The sequence below is a fragment of the Venturia canescens genome, chromosome 8, assembly GCF_019457755.1.
Source record: "Venturia canescens isolate UGA chromosome 8, ASM1945775v1, whole genome shotgun sequence".
Classification (NCBI taxonomy): Eukaryota; Metazoa; Arthropoda; class Insecta; order Hymenoptera; family Ichneumonidae; genus Venturia; species Venturia canescens.
In genome coordinates this window covers 7,743,737-7,765,805 of record NC_057428.1, presented here as the reverse complement: position 1 = coordinate 7,765,805, position 22,069 = coordinate 7,743,737, and the positions used below count along the sequence as shown (strand labels likewise).

The 22,069-nt window shown below is 36.5% G+C and overlaps 1 protein-coding gene across 1 annotated transcript in view; it reads left to right on the top strand.

The window, feature by feature from the left end:
- The window catches only part of LOC122414838 (mucin-12), a 413,778-nt gene that overhangs the window by 311,301 nt on the left and 80,408 nt on the right, over window positions 1-22,069 (top strand). The gene's annotated exons all lie outside the window — the stretch shown is intronic.

The window sequence follows — 22,069 nt, the reverse complement described above, 5'->3', positions numbered from 1 at the left end:
CCTTTAACTTCCACTTTTTCGCGCGTCTCTCTTTTCCTTGTGCTGAAAGGCAGTTACGTGACAGGTTTTTTATTACCTGTTCCCCGTATATGAACCTATCTTTAAAGGCTGAGAGCTTTTCGACTTGCTTTTCCGAGACCGACCTGTGTCACTATCGAACCGCGCTTGCTCCTCAACTTTGAAAATCGTTAGTGAAATCTCAGGGATCTGTAGAAAGATGAAAAATACTCCTCCACCTTATTTGTGATTTCAATTTGAAATTGAGAAAGCACATGTTTCAAACAAACGTTTTCTACTCGCGGTCTCTACGAATTTCATCCATAAGAGAAACTGATTATAAGTATGTCGTTTTTCGATCTTGAATTCTTCAGAACGCCCGTGTGCGATTTTTTATTTATCAAGCAGTGAAATAAAAACATATACTATTTACTTGTTTTCGTTGAATTTTTCTGAACGACGATTTTACCCTCGCTCCTTCCAAACAAACCATACTCATCCGACTCTAAAACTTATATGCGGCAGTGAAGCCTTCCCGCTCTCGCTCTTTTCCAAACACATACAAATATACGGATACGTGAATGTGTATGGGATAGAAGAGAGGAAAATCATTCCCGTGGCTTTACTTCCAGTCTGGCTCCTATTCCTGCATCCTGCTACTCGGTACTTTGTGTGCAAATTACCCGACGAGACGAGACACAGAGGGCCTCGAAAAGAGAAAGCAACGCGACACTGTTTACATATACAGTCTGTATATAACCGTATGAGCGGAAGCTTCGAACGAAAAGCAGTGAGAAATTTAATACAGTAGGTCCTTCAGAATCGAGAAGTTACTCTTTTCAAAGTACAAAATATAAGGCGACAAAAATCAAATCTAAAAATAAAGTAGGAAAGATAGTCTTCCTGAAGAGGGATATCGGAGGTGATAGAACGTTCTTTTCTTTTTATATTCGAAATTTTGGGTCGCTGGCACGTTTGTGGAACTCTTCAAGCCATATTCCAGTTTGAGGACTCCGAAGCGAAAGTCTTTGCTCTGCCAAGCTCATTCTCGGCTAGGACACGTTGAACCTTCAGTTTCAGTCTGGGATTCCGCGAGAGATTCAACCTCCCCGGAAAGGATTCTTATTATTGCTCTTAAGGGATTACCGCCCCGTAGTTTGTGGCTAGACCCCAGAGGCAAGCGATGGGACGGAGAGGACGTTGAGGGATAAAGAGGGAGAGAATGTTGCATTCTTGGCTGTAATAACAGGGACCTTTCTGTACACGGTGCGGGTGAGCGTTGATGGGACTACGCGCGGTCTCAACTTTGTCGAGCCTCCTATTGCTTTCCTCAACCCGTGTTTCGAGTTTCAAGAACGTGAACGACGAGCACGTAGGGCACGATCGCTGATGAGTATGCAGGTGTACTCTCCCGTGAACGTTTCACTCGGTCGAACAATTTAATCTAGTCTGCGGGCGAATATTTTTTTTCGTGTATCTCGGCTCTTGTATAACAAAGTCCAATAAATAACGTTCAATAAAAATGCATTCTGTATGAAATCTATCCTATTTTTTTCTCGATACCTCATTTATTAGTGGGATGTTATCAATTATTAATTACTTATGCCTAGTTTTTGTAAACAAGATTTTTTTCCATTTTATATCCTTCACAGTTTCCTACGAATATATTTCGATTTTCTCTTGTGGTTACGCGACTCACCTACCTCAAAATCTGGGGTAGCTAAATTTTCCCCCACCGTTAGGTACACTTGAAAGTCTTTCAACTGACTTGTATTGTTGTCGAGACTTGAAACTCACGCCGACATTCTCACGGAAAACAAGACATTTATAAACACCCACCGTGAGATTAGATTTGTTAAGATAATGGTTGTTGGTTACGACAGAAAGAGAGAGAGAGAAAGAGAGTTGAAGGGCAAGAATGCCTGTAGGGTTGCTCGGGTACAGGATATATATAGTAGGAAAATCTACATGCTCGGTGATAGTGACACTAACGCACGCCCCTTTAATCCTAAATAAGACCTTTGAGCTCTGCTCTTACTAGGTGGGACTAGGGCATCCACGCAATAAGTGTGAATAGCTCAATTCTTCACTTCGCGACGAAATAAACTCCTTGCGATTCATTTATCTGAAATAAACACTGTGTATCTATTGAAATATTTGTAAACAGTGCAATGAAGTTGACAGTATCATTAAAAAAGCTCATTAAACCGGAGGAGGAACTGAAGTAGCTGAAAAAGCGAAATACTCTAGAATTATTCTGACGGCAAAAAAGTAGTAGGTAGTAGTAGTTATAACCACCGAGGTAGAACTAAGAGATTTCTCAATGGCTGCTGCGACCCTCTGAATATTTCGCACCACGATGATGTATGTGGTGGAAAATACTGGAGGCAATCTGTCACGCCATCGACGCCTCTACTACGGCGCCTTCTTTTTTCGTCTCCTCCTTCACCCTCCAACCATTTATATCTCTCCGCGAGCTGACATCGAAGAGCTACCGAACGATTTTTCCATTTTCTGTATTTTCGTAAAAAGATTGTTTATCAGAAAGTTAACTATTTTCTTTTTCATCCAATTCTCGAGAAATCTCTCTCGAAAAGTTTCCCAGTTCTCCAAACGTTGCATAACTGGAACCGAATTAGCTTCAATTTTATATCACGGTCGAATGAGATTTCCCGCTAATGCGTGTTTTTTTCGTTATCGATGGCCATTCAACGTAATTCCTTGTTCATTGAATCACGATTTCAAGTATGTATACGGAGCATTCTACACCCCACCTCCCAGCCTTCGACCCATTCACCATTCAAGATTTCCTCGAAAATTCCATTAATATCCATTAGTACTCACTGAAATATGTTTATGGAAATTTATTTAGATTAACTATTGACCCGTAAGAAGATGGAAAAGATTTTCAAAATTTTACATCAAGATTTTTGGACTGACCATGACAAAGACAAAAAAACTCTGAAAAAACATTTCATAAGATCATTAAGTGAAGATTTTATTGTGCAACCCGTATATATGAAAAACAAAGAAAAATCGTGAAATTTTAATTATCAAAACTTTTTCTTTTTTAATCTGTCGTTAGTTTGTCACTGATATTCTAATTGTGTTCATCTAAAAGTCTCTTTTTTGTCTTTAGTTACCAATACCTTGTGAATTAATTGCACAGCAAAAGAAAAAACTTGAATCAATCCGCTGAAATCGTAATGATCGGATAAAATTTCAAAAGCGAAGAAAGTTTCGATTTATAAATTTGAACTTCTCGACATTTTTTCGATTTTTTTGTCTATTCCTAAATTAAAAAATTTGAAAACAACCTGGGCAAAATATAAATATCGTACTTTTTAATCCCAACTCGTCCAGAAAAAGTACATATTCCTACTGCGTCAAGATCGCCGTGTTGGATTCACCATCTTGGATATGAATTTCATTAAAAAGTATGAGAAATATGATTTATACTCATAAAATATTCATAGAAGCGAATAATCATCAGAAGATGCAGGAAATATTATGACAAATTTTTTGTCATTCTTTTGTACAAAAACCGGCATAATCAATTCGGGGATCAAAAATAAGTAATTCTGTGCCCAGATTCTATTCCAACACACTAGAAAACGTAAAGAATCGTACCTTTCATCTATTAATTACTTTTTTACATACATAAAATTTTAGTTCAATAACATGTTACAAAATCAACGATAATTGGTTACAAATGTGATTTATTTATCTGATAATTTTCGGATCAACATGCGCGAACATCATTATGCCATCCTTTTCCAACAGTTCTAAATAGTTCCAAAACGTTTGTTTTTTTTTCAAACGTTTCTACGGTATGAATTAGCAAGTGATCAAATTATTAATTGCAGTGTGGTATTATTATATCGTTTCTAATACGAGCGCACCTTTAGAAAATTATCCCATGTTGTAAACTTGAGTCTGTAGAGTATTACACCTGGGCTATAATTGAATAAAAACAGGAAACAATTGTTCGAAATGACATTGAAATGTTTCGGTAGACAATGCAAGGATATATTTGGGAGAAACAATGCCATATTTGAGGTGAAGTGCTATAGTGCAATATGCAATATATGGAAAATATATTTGCAGCTGTGTCTTCAAACTTCAACTAGAATAGGACTTATAGATACTTAAAACTATACGGCTAAGTGTCATGGGCCGAAAAACGTTTTTATAAATGAAAAAGAGAAGTTTAAATGTTCTGTAATTTATTCAAAACTGACTGGGATTTACTGAGAGAGAGTGCATATTAATCGTTCACCGGATGGTGATGAACTCAAGTGGACCAGGACCCTTGCCGGACAGTCGAAAGTAGGGGCCTTTGTTCTGGCATAAAATGTAAGACTTCGCTGAGCGATACCGATGCAGCCGGCGCGTGTCAGGCGCGCGGCGGCCCGTGAGGATCAATGTTGAGCTGAGGAATATATTGACATGAGAATGATAAGGGGTGGGGGTCAAAAGTTAGAACGACAAAATAGCCAACGGGCATTCTGTCTATCGATATGCAGAATGCCTGTTCGCTATTTTGTCGTTCTAACTTTTGACCCCCACCCATGATAAGCAGGAAGAGAACTAGAACTGCATGAGAAAGAGTTGATGTGTAAATAGAGCGATGTAAGGTTTCCGGTGTTTCGGGTGTGGGGAAGGAATTATGAGGATCAGAAGTATATGGGTCGTTACATAAATTTTAACGAATCTCTTCGAAAAATCAGAGGTCAAATCAAGATCGATGGGAGGGGGGGGGGGGGGGGGGGGGCAAGGTACGTTACCATACTCAAAGACGATTTTGAAGATTCGATGTCTTGGGAAATATTCAATCGTACTAAAAATACTTTGGAGAGAAGTTTTCTTATATCAAAACGAAGGTGTGTGCCAAATTTCAGCTTGAAATTCGCTTATCAGCTTTTGGAAGTTCATGTAGAGGAGTATGGGGCAAAGTGGCCCACTTAAGGAATTTAACGAGTTTTGTCGGGTAGCACATGGTCATTTACTTATTTTTATGTCCCCAAACTGATTCCACCGCCTTATTGCTCGAATTTTGAAAAAAAAAAATTTGGGGCAAAGTGGCCACCCCCTGAAATGCGATGAAAATCGATAATTGTCACTTCTGGTTAAATAGACGTTGTAATAGACTGTTCCCGCATGGAACATTGAAGGCCGCGATAAACCGAAAAGAAACAAGGCATAGTGGTACCCTCCTTCGATGGGATGAAAAAAGAATTAGTCGGAATACTTCGATAAATTTTGCCATTACCAGTGGCAAAAGCCCGTTCTTATCGGGCAAATCATGGGAAAACCGCCATCATTATCACGAGTCCGTCGTATCGCGCAAATCTAGTGAGTAAGAAAAAAGAGATCATCAAAAAAGAAAAATTCGTGTCTGCGGCGGACGTTGCTTGTATTTTCTGCGATCAACTTTATTCGCATTCCTCCAAAGACTGAATTCGCTGCGAAACATGCCTAAAATGGGCGCACACCTTGTGTGCAGGTGTTGACGAAGATGAAGTCCATTATAAGTGCGATTTTTGTCAATTAAAATAAAATAGACATTTATCAGTAATTCGCAAAATGACTCTCACCCTCTGCCTCAAATAGCTATCAATTTCTCAAAAAACATAGTATTCTCACTGATCCTGTGCCCCGCCAGAAATCGGAATTGCGTGAATGGCCACTTTGCCCCAGAATTTAAAAATGTCCCAAAAAAGTGGGTGGCCACTTTGCCCCATGTTCCCCTAATTTCCTCGAATTACGGAGCTCAGGAAATGTTTCGTATAGCTAAAATTGGTTTAAACCCTAATTTTTAAAATCCCTTTCGAATAAGCCCAAAACCATCACAATCAGTGGCTTAATTGCTAAGAAAAAAACATGTATCTAACACCACCGAAGTTCTCTCGAGTTTCTGCTTGATTGTTCCAACAGTACTAATACGAATGATCTTAGACTAGTATATTTGAAAAAGAGTAAATACGCGATGCATGTCAACCGACTTTTTTGAAGTTTTTTGAAAAAAGTTTATTTCATTAAGGAGTTTCGGTACAGGCGATACAATGTTGCCATGCTAAACCATGCTAAAAACATAAAAAATTTCAAAAAGTTTAGAATTTTATAAAATTTGGTGAACATATTCTTTAGTGCCAAATTTGACAATACAAATTTTTTAAGATTTTTCTTCTACACAGTTATCGAGTAATTGATCACTAAAGTTTACGTGTATAAGCATAGCGTTTCCATATATATAGGTATACATTCCGGGCATAAGAAATCTGCTTTAATGCGTAATTACTCGATAACTGAGCAGAAGAAAATTTTGAAAAAATTTGTGTTTTCGCACTTGATGTTGAAGAACATTATCACCACATTTGATCAATTTCTTAATATTTTGACTTCTGTACCGAAACTCCTTAATAATGCGCAAATAAATACGTGTACCGAAACAATTCTTTAAATCAGAGTGCGAGAAATATTGTCCGGTTTATATCGTCAGTTGTGTGGTTACAAACGAAACGCAGTTTGACGTTTACGAAGTGTGAGAGACAAAATGCGAGACAAACATAAAAACATAGCTCAATCAGTGCATAATATAAATAATGAACTTTCGGAGTTTTTTTTACAAACGTCAGTTATGCGGTTGCATAAAAATACATCAAATGTATGGTTAATAACATACTGGACTTTGATGACGCTGAAGTTTGCAACGTTAGAGTCCAACGAAATGATCTAAAAAAAACTCTCGAATAATTCCAGTTAATCTCCAATTTTATTCCCTGCGGAATTTGCAATTCGGCATTTTTCAACCCACATCCCTTGAAAAGATTTACAATTAGCCCAGAATCTGCCCATCACTGGGCCGATTATGTTTATCGACTGGCCGACCGTCGCTGCCAAAGTAGGACCGGGCTTGGGTTAGCATCGTAATGTTACAACTTCCCAACGTTGGGTGAACAGCGTTGGTCTGGCGACGGGCCGTGACAACGGCCCGGCGCTAGGCCGATGCTCATCCAATGCTAGCCCCAAAGGCACCCAGCGTCATTCCGCAGAGAATGACGGTTATCGATTTTTTAATTAAATTACATTTGCATTTAGCTATGCTTATTTCATAATCGTACACAATTATCCATCATTGTAAAAAGTATTTTATTTTATTTAGTTAAAAAAAAAGTTGTGGCTATTTTCTTTAACACGAATTTTGTACTTATTCAGAGGGGACTTGCACTGCCTATACCTAATGCCTACCTAGCTTGTCCGAGACGCTAACCACTACACTATCGACTACTTCCTAGTATTACATCAACGTTCTCCATACATAAAATGTGCTTAACTACGATGAATTGAATTGAAAAAATTAAATGATTAACCTGTATATTATTATTATTGTTATACCCGACAACATAAACCGATTTCAATATTTAAAAAATAAAGATAACAAAACATTTATTCGCTAAATATATTGTAATATTTAAAAAGATACTTGAATGAGTGTATAAAGAAAGGTGAAAAGCGTTGTCATAGTAACGTAAAATAAAGAGTTATCATTTTTATTTTTTTATAGCAGTTGCGAATGATCGAGTAACAAAACCAGACGTTTTAGATTCCGAAGAACTACATTATCGATCTTTTCGGTTGCTTTCTTTATAACCACGTCTCATTTATTATAATGAATATTTAATAAATTGTATCGCAATAAAATATCATTCTACAATATTATACACTGAAAACAAAATTTTGTTTAAAAAGTCGATTATTTTGTTGAATGCGAGCAACAAAAAATATTATTGGATTGATAACAAATTGGTTGGTTAATAACAAATGGGTGACCAGATCCTGATCACCAATGGCTGCCGTTCACAAGACAGTCTTGGCTAAGCCTTGGTTGTTCACCGGTTACCGATTTTGTATCTAAGTACTGGCTAAAAAGCGGCGAGCAGTGTCAATCCGATGTACAGGCAAACGATGGCCACCAGCCACCAACGGTTGGCTGTCAGTCATTAACCAACACCAGCCGAAGCATGGTCGGGTATCGGGTCCCAATGTCCAAGTTCGACATTGGCTATACGTGGGCAAATATGCTGGCCCATATTTGGGCCCAGCAACGTTGAGTCCCAACGGTCGTTTACCCAGTACCAGGTCAAGCATCGGCCGTATGGTTAGCATCGGCAATCTTTTCGCGGGATCAACGATTCGTGAAATAAAAAAATTATGAATTACATGAAAGCAATGCTCGATGCTATTTCGTAAGGCAAGAAGTTTGGTGACATCGTCACCAGCCCTTGAGATGCCTGAGGACACTTCGCCTCGCTTAGGGCCCTATGTCCAAGGGCTAACGGATTCGGGTCTTGGCAAGAAGGGCTGAGGCAGATTTGGACGAAACGCGGAGTGGAACACACCACTCCACTACGACTCGCTAATATAATTGTACAATACTTTGTTGTTAGAATAGAGTCGGAAACTTAATCAATTAGCTTGTCCAAGGTTTCTTACATACAAAACTTTTTTTCCTTCATTTCGTTGGACTACAATGCTACAAACTTCAGCGTCGTGGAGTTTGACATTCCGACGAAGTACGCGACCAAGGAAACTATAGGGAAGGAGTCCAATCTCCGTATCAGACGCCTGTTAGAAAAATATCCGTAAAAATACTGAGTAGTTTGGTTCGAGAAACGGTTACTACGCGCCGCATTTTAGTTTGTGCACGGATATATATAGTAATAAAATCAATGTCGCTAATGAAACTAACCATCATGGTGGCGGAATCGTGGATTTGAAGAGCTTTTGCGCCTGTCAAAACTGAAATATCCGGTGTAAACAAAAACCAGTTGAATCAATGATTATGAGCGCTAGTGATCAAAAGTTCTAATATGTATTGTAATAATATTCTCCAGTGACGTGTAACCCTGTACTTCACACAATCAAAATCTCTGCTGATCCCCTCCTCATGTGTCGCTGCTGAGGAAAACATAGCATTTGAGAAATTACCGGTTCATATAATCATGTCGAAACAAATTTTACAATCATAATTTTTTTTTTAAATAATATTTATAAATATTTGGAAAATTATATTGATAACTATAGCTCTTGTAACCACAGTTACTGTTTCATAAAACCGTAACATATCAAGCGGCCCGGATAAGCGAGTAGCATTTTCTGCCGTTTGGATAACAGAAGTTTACGTGGTGTAATGGTTTGGTGTCAGGTTCGTACTCATGGATTCAGCAGTCCACGTCTTCATTCAGGATGTTTTTTTTCATCATAAATAGTTACTATTCTTTAACTATAGCTGAAATTAAAAAAATTCTATCAATTTTATTAAATTATTTTTTTTTAATTTCTTCATATAAAAAAATGACTGCAACATGTTAAATGTGTTTTAATAGCAATGATCCCAGCATCAGTGTATTCAATTTTTACAAAAATTAAATTAAAATAGATAAGTTAGACCAGCAAAAACTGTCAACAGTGTCAGCTGGCAGCAACGCATGCGTGTAAATAACGTATGCGCTAACCAGTACGCTGTCTACGACGGCGCCGCTCGAGAGCAACCCACTTGCCCGACACTTTTACGGACGTGCCCGATCGCCGAGATTAGACTCCTTCCCTATAGTCACATTGTGCGCGACCATAAAGACGTTATGAAACAGTGTTTTTGAAGTCATTTCGAAGTTTAGTAGAATAAGTGATGAGCATTGGATTCATACTTCAAAATTATACACGGATGAAAATTATTTAAGTGTTACTCATCAGTTGCGGAAAAACTTCGTTCGTTTACCTATAACCCCAAATTTTCTTTTTCAGCAAAAATTATATCTCATAATTATTTAAGCAAATCATGCCTCAATGTTTGTATGTTAAAGAAACAAAATAAATACCTGAAATTTTTTATCACGAAAATATGTCTAATTCTATTCATTGTATTCATCATTATTTTCATACGAATTGTCATTGTATTTCGCGCCTCTTCCTTCAGATCATTCTGTAGTATCATCGTCTCGATATCAAATACACCACATCTTTAAAGACAAAAAACAGCGATTTGCCATAGCCGCCCCACATCAGGTCTCTGTTCCCGACGCTTGATACTCATTCTTCTTCTTTGTGTCAAAGAAGAGCCACATATAAAAAATTTTTCCATTTAATAAAAATGGATAATCATCAGGATAGTAAGGTTGCAGAAGATATTTTAGAAAAAAGAATACGAAAATTGGAGAGCTTGTTAGAAAGGAAGAAAAGGAAGAAACAGCGGAAACGAAAGAATCATGAGTTTCAAAAATTTTTCACATAGGCTCTAACCTATGTGAGGTTGAACTCTATGAGTCTCAGGACAGAAACGTGACCTTTAGTGAGGCTCTGGCCTCCTGAGTCGCAGCAGCTCGCTGACGAGTGGTCGGTACATATGTACTCACGTTTTTTAGTTGAAAGCGATAGCTATGAATATTTTTGCATTATCGATCGATGACGATTTTCTTTTTAACGTATAATTTTAATACGTAGGTCATCGTCATCGATCGTCGTCTTTCGAAAGTGAATATTCTGAAGAAAGAGGACGTTCTCGTCGTCGAAGAGGACGATCAATTCGATCAATTTCTTCATTTGATGGAAATAATTCATTAATGAATGGATTTTACTCCGAAGGACTCGCCCCCAATAAACAATGAAGAGAGTATTGCTCAGAATAATGAAATGATATCGATTTTGAATAAGGATCAGATTGCAAAAGAAATATTAATTCCTCAAGATGGACAGAATTCAAAAGACGGATATTTATCAGAAGAAACGTCAATGGACCTAGAAATTCTTCAGGTCATAGGGAAAAGATTATCAGAAGTTCGTAACCTTGCCGCTTCTATCTCCAAAGAGACAGTTATTCGTTGGGAGGAAATTCTAAAACATGGGTTACCGACTGAAGATATTTTAAATTTAATCAAGAAATATCCACTCCCTATAAATGCCACGATAATTGACGTTCCAAAAATTAATCCAGAGGTTAAGGTTTCAATATCCGAACCAATTGTAAAGAGAGATGAGAGGATCGCAGCAAAACAAGCAAAAATCCGGTTTGGTCTCTGCGCCGTATGTTTTTATTAAGTAAGTTATTAAAACCAATTATGGCAGGCTTACGTCAACAAGGTCTTCTATCTGTAATTTATTTAGATGATATTTTAATTTTGGGTCAGTCTGCGGCAGAATGCTCTACTAATGTACAGATTACATGTTCTTTTTTGCAAAGCTTAGGTTTTGTGATTAACAAGGAAAAATGTCAATTCAAACCGGCTAATCATTGTAAATATTTAAGTTTTTTATTTGATTCTTTAAAGATGACTTTAAAGATCTTACAGAAGAAAAGAGGAAAAGGATAAAAGATATGGTTCGCAGATTCCGCAGCATAAAAATTTGTAAAATGCAGAATTTATAGGTAAATTAGTAGCATGCTGTCCAGCAGTCATATATAGTTTTGCCCATATTAAATGTTTTGAAAGGGCTAAATATTTAGCCTTATCTAAAAATAACAATTGTTATGACGGTTATATGGAAATTAATAAGACATTGCAGGAGGATTTAGATTGGTGGGATAAAATCATTTTGGTGACAGTAAATTCAATTCGGTTTCCAAGATACTGTTGTGAAATTTTTAGTGGTGCTTCATTATCTGGTTGGAAAGTTGTGTGCGGGGATCAAAGATCGCATGGTTTTTGGAATAGAGATGAAAAAAAGATTCATATAAATGTTTTAGAACTTACTGCTGCCTTTTTTTATCTAAAATGCTGTGCAAAGGACATGCATGATTGCAATATATTGTTGAGATTAGATAATAAAACGGCTATTGTGTATATTAATAAAACGGGTGGTGTAAGTTTTCAATCATTATATGAAATATCAAAATTAATTTGGAGATGGTGCGAAAAGAGAAATATTTAGATATTTGCTTCATTTATAAACACAAAGGATAATATTGAAGCTGACTTTGAATCGCGTAGTTTAGAAACGGAACCAGAATATGTTTTATATCAAGAAGTTTTTGAAGAAATTGTATCCATATTTGGTCAGCCGGGAATTGATATTTTTGCAAGCAGAATTAACGCGAAATTTAAGAAATATATCTCATGGTTGCGAGATCTTCATAGTATTGCAGTAGATGCTTTTACAATATCCTGGAAAGGTTTTTTCTGTTGCGCTTTTCCTCCTTTTGGAATAATTGCAAGAATTTTACGAAAGATTAAAGAAGAAGGAGCAAAGGGTTTAATGATTGTGCCAGAGTGGCCAGTACAACCTTGGTATCCTTTGTTTCAGTCACTCTTAGTTAAAGAATGTTTATTTTTCAAACCTAACAAAGATTTACTATTATCTTTGAATTGGGAAGCGCATCCACTTTGAAAAACACTTACCCTGGTTGCAGAGGTTTTATGCGGAAGACCTTCAGATTAAATTGTGTTCCAGAAGAATCTTTTAAACTTATGACGGCGTCTTTGCGTTATTCATCATTGAAACAATACCATAGCGCATTACGTAAATGGTTGAAATATTGTAATTTAAATAGCGCCGATCTATACAAGACATCAATTGATAATATTTTAGTATTTTTAGCTAGAGAATATGAAAAAGGGGCTTCTTATGGAACCTTGAATACATTGAGATCAGCAATTTTGTTGAGTATTGATCCGCATATTGGTCAAGATTACAGAATTAAGAGACTGATCAAGGATATAGCAGAATCTCGACCAAAAAGACCAAAATATAACCAAACATGGGATCCTCAGACGGTCTTAAATTTCATAGCGTCGCTAGAAGACAATGGAAATTTATCTTTAGAACAATTGTCTATGAAGTTAGTTACACTTCTTGCTCTTGTAACAGGTCATCGTATGCAAACCCTGTCGTTAATAAAATTATCGAATATAAAGCATCATAATGATGCAATTCATATAAAGATTTCGGACAAGATTAAGAGTTCGGCATATAACAAAAAGCAACCGCTTTTAATTTTACCGATTTATCTTGAAAATCGGCGAATTTGTGCTGCAACAACGTTTGAATCGTATATAACAAGAACTAAAGAAATACGAAAATCTAATTATTTATTATTCATATCATTAAAGAAACCTCATGAAGCAGTTTCTTCTCAAACTTTGAGTAGATGGGTTAAGAAGATGTTATTTAAAAGTGGAATAGACACAAATATTTATTCCGCTCATAGTACTAGACATGCTTCAACGTCTACAGCAAAAATTAAAGGGGTAAATATTGATTGTATAAGAGAAGCTGCGGGGTGGACAAGAAATTCTCAAACTTTCGCAAAATTTTATGATAAACCTAGAGTTAAGGATAAAAATGAATTTGCCAGATCAATTCTTGGTGATTTCGTTAAATCTTGAGTGAATTTTAATGATCACCTAAATATATAATTCTGTTCATTATATTCCCGAATTAAAATAAATAATAAAATTTGTGAATTAAGGAAAATGTACTCTTGATGGTTATATATATACATATTTTTTTTTTAATTATTATCCTTTAAACATCTACAGAATGATCTGAAGGAAGAGGGGCGAAATACAATTGAACGATTAAACGAGCTTACCTGTAAGTAAAGTTTAATCGTAATTGTATATGTAGCGCCTCTTCCGAAGATCAGATATCCTCCCATTAAAAATCCCAATCTCTAAATACGAGATTATAGAGATTTCCCTAGTAGTTACGGCAAAACTTTGAAGAAATGAGTATCAAGCGTCGGGAACAGAAACCTGATGTGGGGCGGCTATGGAAAATCGCTGTTTTTTGTCTTTAAAGATGTGGTGTATTTGACATCGAGACGATGATACTACAGAATGATCTTCGGAAGAGGCGCCACATACAATTACGATCAAACTTCACTTACAGGTAAGCTCGTTTAATCGTTCAATTTTTTTCTTCTTCGGTGTGACCGTACCCTCCAGTCCCTTTTTTTATATTCAGTTTGCAGTGAATCCATACCAAGATTTATTAATTAATTAGACATTTCCTTGCATTGGTTATTACAGAATGATTCAAAAGTTTTATGAAGAAGTGTTTAGTTGCTCATTGATACATGTGAATTTTAAGTAAATCTTTATACATAGTTATTCACTTTCCGCTTGAGTTGTCGCATGATACACATGAAAATTCGTTTCAAAAGGCTCCCGGTGCTCTTTTTATGCAGATATGCAAATTTTCATTTCCAAAATGTAGTGGACACTCACAAAGTGTGACAACTTTATGAAGCGAAAACTTTATGGAGTATGTTGAGAATGTTCACTATTTGTGGCGTTGTCAATTGATCAATTAATTCCTCAAAGTCTACACCTTTTTTCGTTTTTTTTAACATGAAAATGAAAAAAAAAAAATGAAAAAGACATGAAAATTTTTAGCTTCAGATTGCGATAGATATATCAGATAAAAATTGCCAATTCCGTTGGACTCGGCGAGTATTATACACTACTGGAAACAATTAAAGGAACAAGAAATTTCCATCAATTTTTTCCCAATATTTAAAAGGCTGTATCTCAGTAAAAAATAGTCATGTCACGATAAATAAAGGAGCATTTTTAAGCTGTGTTCTTCGACTTTGAAGATATCCGGCCATTTTTTACTCACAAATTGCGGATACTGAGGAATTTCATGAAATATCTCGAGAGGAAAAATTTGCAAGTTTTTTATTTTTTTCCCGAGTGTGCACAGTCTTGAAAAAAATTTTACAACCCAAATCAATATAAGCATCGGGTAGCTTGTTCATTGACCTTCAATTTCGTTTTTTAGAAGTATCCGTACGATTTTTTATTCCGGAGATATTGATGGTTGAATAAAAAAAGACATTTTCGTATTGGATCATTGATATCTCAGCGAAAAATCATCGCACAGTAATTCCAAGGACGGTTTTAGAAACTTGAATGAACGCACTATAAAATGCTTACCCTAGTCACGAAGAAATTTCTATTGTTCTATTCTCAATATTCATTTGAAAACAAAGTAAAAAAAAGGCTTTTTACAGCTGTTCAGAAAATCGACTGCAAATTTACGAATATCAATGAAATCACTCATGTGAAGCATCATTTTTACAGCTCGATGTATCCACAATAACTCTACCAATTTGCAAGTTGATTGGGCGAACCGTTTTTCTGCCCCGAGAGATCAAAGTTTTGCAAAAAATTAAAGGAGTGTTCCTTTAATTTTGTTGTCATTGGAGGCCCAGTAATCGTGTGATTACTGGGCCTCCAATGACACAAGTATTATTAAAATGAAAAAGACGACTTTTCGTTGACTTTTCCTACAACTTCACATCAAATATCGCCGAAATTTAAAAAACGAAGAAAGAAAAACTAACCAAAATTTCCGAAAAATTTCGATTTTTTTTTTCAAGTTTCCGTCATGTCTGATTACACGCGGAGCTACGTAACGTAACGTATATTCACTACTTTTCCCATCTCCGTATACAGCAATACTATATTCTTGCTGTTTCCGAGCTATCTCTTCGCTTCGCTCTTTACGTTCCCTCTCTCGTATTCGTTCTTTCCTTCTTTGTATAGTCACAAGCTCATTTTCCTCCGTTCTCATCTCATTTGAAGGAAAAGTTAGAGACGGGGACTCTTCTTAGTCCATATCTCTAGACGCTTCGAACTTAAGACCCCTCTCCACCTCCTGCCTTCTTTCCGCAACCTCACTAACTCCTTCTCTTCAAACGTTACTCTACTCCTAGTCACTACAGCACAGAAATATTTATCAAGAGTAATTTTTCCGCCTCCTCCTTCTCCCCCCATCTTCTTTCTGCACGCAAAAATACCAAGGTACTCTTTGATCAAATACCAAGTGGGCGTGTCTTTTTTTTGTTTAATCTTTTTGTATTTACAAGTAAGAGTATGAACAGTGGATGATCGGGGGGGGGGGGGGGGGGGGGCGGCATGGGATTGCTTAACTGTGATTAATTTGACCTGGAAAATAAACAGCAATTTTATCACTCTCATCGGTGCTTTGGCTTTCCACGATTTCCTCTTTGATCCCACGGATTGTAATGTAAACTTTGAATTAACAGGGGCCGATTTGTTCATACACTTTTAATTATATTTCTAGTTCTAGCTACCAGCCCAATTCGTTGATAGACATGATTTTCAAGCAGAGTGCACGCAGGATCACCAACGTTTGTTAGTCGCGTGATGAGAGATTCTCTCATTAGTCCAATAAAAATGCAGGAATTCAGGAATTCAAAAAAAAACATTAAGCTCGGGATGATAAAAAAAATTTTGAAAAAATTTAAAAAATTCCAGCGTCTAAAACAATCTCAGACACAACTTTTTTCACTCTTGAAACATTCTTTGAAATCTAATAGTTCTCGCGGTACACGGCAATTTCTAAAATTTGTCTTTTTTTGCTAAAAACGCGATAATTCTGCGAAAAAATCTTATTTAACTTTTTCAAAAACAAAATTAAAGCTGAGGCTTGTGCCTTTAACCCTCTCAGATCGAGACCTATTTCGCGTTTACGGAAAATGATTCCCTTCATAATTTTATCTCAAAATACTTTCTAGTTTCCGAATCCATTGTGACATTTCGGTTTTTTTGTTGGGAAATATGAATTTTTGAATGTTTGCTGCGCGCAGCACCAGGTCCTTGGGAAGCAAAATCAGGAAAATTTACGAATGAATCTAGAACAGAATACCTTAAATACATCATATTAGCTTCCCTTTGAAAGGAAATAACGTTTGGAGTACGAAAAAAAAATTTATACCCACTATTCTTTTGCGATAACTAAAGCACCTTTTCACACAACGCCAACTCAACATGAAACGCCGACTTCATATTGATATTTCGATGAGTTAAAGCAGTTTATCTCTTGGTTTAAGAGTATCTAAGGTGCAATCTAACCTTGCTCGATTGAAATAGGCAGTTAGAACCCCGACCTTACTGACCGATGCAGTTTCATTGGGCCTGGAAGCGCGTGTTGCGTAGAAGCAACATACGGTCCGAGAGGGTTAAGGGGCTCACTCGCAGAATGGAGGACAAACAATTTTATTTCAAAACGCGGTCCAGTTGAAAACGAAAAAAATTAAGCCAAAAAAACGAATGTTTTCAAAATGACGTAGCACACGTAAAAAAGAACATAGAGACTTTTTAGAAAAAGCAAATTAAAGACTAATATCTCAGATATATTGACTAACGGTATCGTGGTACAAAAAAGAACTCGGGAACTTTTCCGGACTGTTGTCCGGAAACTTTTGACCGGTAGTTAGTGTATACATATCCTTCATCTTTCTTTACATCCCCAGTGGTGTTCGATGTACCAAATTTTGTCTTAAAAACCATTTTTCCCATACGTGAAAAAAATGGTTTGTTTTTCAATTAGCAAAAATTTATATGGTGCTTCTTAGGTATTTTTGGCGTCCGAAAACGTTGATAAAAGTATCTTTCCAAACAAATCAATAGTTTTTGAGTTATATGCGTTGTAAACTTTCCACCCTTATTTTTCAATGTTGCCAGGGATTGATCGAAAAAAAATTTACACCATTCGATTGAGCGTCATCAAATTACTCTTACAGCAAGTTTGCAGACTTCTGCTCGGAAGATGCTCCATTCCTAAATTTTGATTGGACTACATAGTCAATTCCTGGTTACGTGACAAAAGGTCCCAGGATAAAATATCCGGGAGTCAAAATATCCCCGGAACTAAATATCTTGAGATACAATACCCTCCATAATTTGCGGGCACGCAGGGAAGTAGAACACACACACACACACACACACGGAGGGTTCAAGGAGAGTTGAAGTTCCAACATAGTTTCGTTAATAATAATAAAAATTTTCTTGATTAACAGAGATAAAAATATCCAAGACATTCGGTCTTACAAGTGTAGGATATTTCCAAATCGAGGATATTACGTCATTAGGATATTTTGACTCCTGGATGTTTTGTCCCAATATATTTTATACCAAGATATTTTGACCCGACGATTTGTCTCAGGATATTTTATACCAGGATATTTTGACCCGAGGATATTTTGATCCGAGGATATTTTGTCCGAGGATATTTTTCCTTAGGATATTTTGGCACGGGATATTTTGTCTCAGGGTCTTTTGATCTGTCACCTCAATTCCTATGCCACGCTCTCCTCCAACCTCACCGAACACTGGTCGCACAGTGAGAGACAGTCTCACGCTGCCCGGCGATGCAGAAGATAATATTTTTTTTCCAGAAAAAAATATTTTTAAGAAATTTTGGGACCACTGCTCTAAAGTACACTTATTTTTTGACAAGTAGAAAAAACAATTGAGATTGTTTTCCCGATTTTCAAGGTAGTTTCCTATACCTTGAAAACAAATGTGAGAGAAAATCTGGTAGTGCGACTATCGGCGGGTTAAATCTAAGCGAGGATTTAATTCAATACTCGACTTAAAAATAAAAAACCACAAGTTGCAAGGATAAAAGAAATGAATAGTAAAATGCCTGATCTATCAGCAGCAGTCATTTCATGCATTTGTCAAAAAATAAAGACAGCGAGAGAGATAGAATTTTTCTGTGGTATTATTTTTCGTCCCTCCTTCCAGAAGACGAAATAACCTTTACATCCTTGCTTGCAGGGACAAAATAAGACATTTATACTGGTGCTCTTCATACGCAAAAATTTGTCGATTCTCAATAAGAGATACACTTTTCGAATTTATTTACGTCCAATAAAAGTGTATACAACTCTGAAGATTAAAAGAAACGGGCTTACATGAGATGAGATTGAAAATGACCATTGTAATTCCTTTAACCAACAAACTTAATGAATCTAAGTCGTCTGAAAAATACAATTAACAAAATATACTAACGATGTAATCGAGGACAAATCTCAGGGAGGATATTTCAAATGTTTTAAAAGTTTTCGAGTTAGTCAAGAAGCTACTCGTGCTCGTGACAGCAGAGAAATAACGAAATAAAATATTACTGATAATAAATCCGTAGAGTCCACTCTCCACGCTGTGGGAACAAGAATAACCCGTGCTGCAGAAATAAATCGTGAAACACTGGAGCGAGATAGATAAACAAACCCAAAAAGAATGAGCATATCGTAAGCAATGGGGTTTTAATCTTCCATGGGACCCTCGAACAGAGAAATTCTCGGTGAGAGTTGGGTGGTAGAGTTTCGTCGCAGTGACCACTGGTAGGATTTATGTTGCGCGTAAAAAAAAGAGGGAAAGAGCCAAACAGTAAAAAAAGATAAGAGAGAGAGAGAGAGATTGATTGATTGATTGTGTTTATTATACCACGGAAAAAAATCTTTTGGGCAACTGAATCAAAAACGAAAGTGCCACTAAGGGCAGAGGGGGAGGGAGGGAGGGAGAGAGAGCGAGACAGGAGAATTACGAAAGAACTAGTCCATGTATTCTAAAAATGGATTGACAGATATTTTTCCCGAATTGAAACGAAAGTGAAAATTTCAATGTACGGAAGTACGTGCTACGTAATACGTATATATATATCTGCATAGGTCTGTGTTTCTGTCTGCATATGCACCCAGAAGCTTCATGTCGGAATAACGGTGAAGTATTGGAAATACTAGGGTAGTAAAGGACTGTGGGCGCAAACAGGCAGAGAGAGGATATTCTACCTGTTGCACGAACGATGGGTCCCCCGGAGAAGAGGTATTCCTTGATATCTACAAACAGCATCAGCGTGTATGGGTGCATGCATGTAAAAGTCGCATTTGTAATTAACCTCTTCGCAGTGAGTCACACGCATAGGGGCAGAAAAAAGTTGTGCCATTTTTGTGTCATAACACGTATAGAGGCATTTGAAAAACAACACATTTCTACTGTATCGATTCGATTGTAATTTGGTGCATCATGGTTTAAATCTATGAAAATTTTTTTCCAAGTCGCTGCCACGAAATACAACTTTTTTTTTCGTTCTATGTTCATTTTGTCATTCTGTAATCGTTATTTGTATCGTACTCTAAAAATGAAACAACAGGTTTGTGATAACTACAACATGAAATAAATACTTTTGATTGAAAATTTGCTAAATATCTAAAAAAAAACTCCGTCAATTATTGCTCCATATTTTGTTGTGCTTTTATTTGGATCATTCGACTTATTCAAATCTAACGGTGATTTAAAAAATATACTAATGGCTTTAATGTGCCCTTTGTGAAACAACATTGAAACCTCTACTCAAAATCACTCGAAGTGTATGAACGTTTTGTTTTTATAATAGCAGATCCTACTTTGGTAATACTTTGGTGATAAATAAATTTTCATGGATGAATTCAATGAGTTCTTCAATACTTTGATTACGTGAGCTACCAGCACAATTATTGGTCCATTTTATACTGTACATTTCGCAATACCAATTTCTCCTATTGATGATACATGAAATCCACATTAATTCTGAATTACGAAGTGTTAGATCCATCTGTGATGTGACGATAGTTTACGTATCTCTGTTATTTTTGAATATAACTACACCTGCAACAAAATGAAAATATTTGGTACATCGCTCCCTTAGTAAACTCGAGCCGGCTTTATTCGAACGAGTGTTACATAGCTGAGCGTGAAACGGTCATCGAGCGAGTATAGCGGTGACATGTTGACTATATTTCTCTCTCGTTCTTTCAGTCGACTCGAGCTGTCTTTACCCGAACGAGCATTACATAACCGAGTATGACAGCTCAGTTTCATTTAATACCCATAAAATAAAGTGCTCAGCGCGCCTGAGAAGAAGTTTTCACTTAAAAATACAGATGTAAAGAAAAAAATGAAGCAAATCCTGAGTTTGCCTTTGGGTCAGTTTTTATATCATGGAAAAAATGAACTTTGGGTTCACTGCGCTAATAAGTAAAAGACCTTTCGGTATAAAGATATTTCGAACATACACTTGTGATGTGTGTGCGAAATCGTTAGGTGGGTTCGAGCACTTTCAATATATGTGCGGAATCGTTGGATGAGTTCGGAACATTTAATGTATGTGTGCGGAATCGTTGGGTGGGTTCAGAGCACTTGCAATGTTTATGTGGACCAGATGTGTGTGTGTGTGTGCGTGCGCGCGCGCGCGCGCGTGTGTGTGTGTGTGTGTGTGTGCACGCGCGCACTTGCCCAATGTGAACTCCAAAATTTTCAAATATACCGCCCTATTTAATTTCATTAATGGTGACTAATCGAAGCAGTTCATGCCAAAAGAAATCCTTTTATCGATTTTCGGAAAAGCCGGACTTCTAAGTATTTACCGATCTTTCATCCATTTCTAATTCTGAAAATTGATCTTTTGTCGTATATCAGGGAACTAGTTAAAAAAAATATTGCTGGGTGAAATGGACAAGCAGCTGTTCAAAACTGGCAAAAATATGAAAATCACAATTCAGGCTATATCCAGACGCTGTAAATGCCTATTCCTCTGACAGTTCTAGATGATAAATTGAAATCTACTAGGAAGCCCAGGAATTGATCTCAGTAAACCTAAGCAAACCCGAATAAAGAACTGAAGTTAAATCAATTTAACCTGAACAAACCCAAAGTCAAACGAACGAGTCAAGTCACCTGAGAGTCAATAGAAGACAAGTCAAATCGAGTCCTCCCCGAGTGTATTAGACTAAAACCCTTGTAAAATGAAAACAAAAAAAAATTGACCATTATACTTACGAATTTTGCTTTTTCCAGCTCACTTTATCTAATTTACCTGTATGTTATCTTATACCAAGTACCGAAATCATAAGAAAATCTACACAATCCGTGATAAGAAGATTACAATACTGCATTGATTCCAATGGCCGTCACTTTTTGATTTTTGAAGATTTTTTCCTATCGTGTGATTGTGAATCAAATTTTGTTCATAATCGCAAGATTCTTTTTCCCATCTTCCGAAAAATACCAATTCCGGCTGTTTTATAAAATAATCTATAAAAAATGTCTATCGTGTAATTTGTCTCATAGCGACTCCACTTCTTCTATTTACTATCTTTTCTATTATTATTCGCTAAAAATATTTTCGTACAATTTGTTTTCACATTTTTTTCACCACCATTTGTTCATTCCAAGTTGATAAGATATTTTCTACTACCCACATCATCATAAACTTAACACAA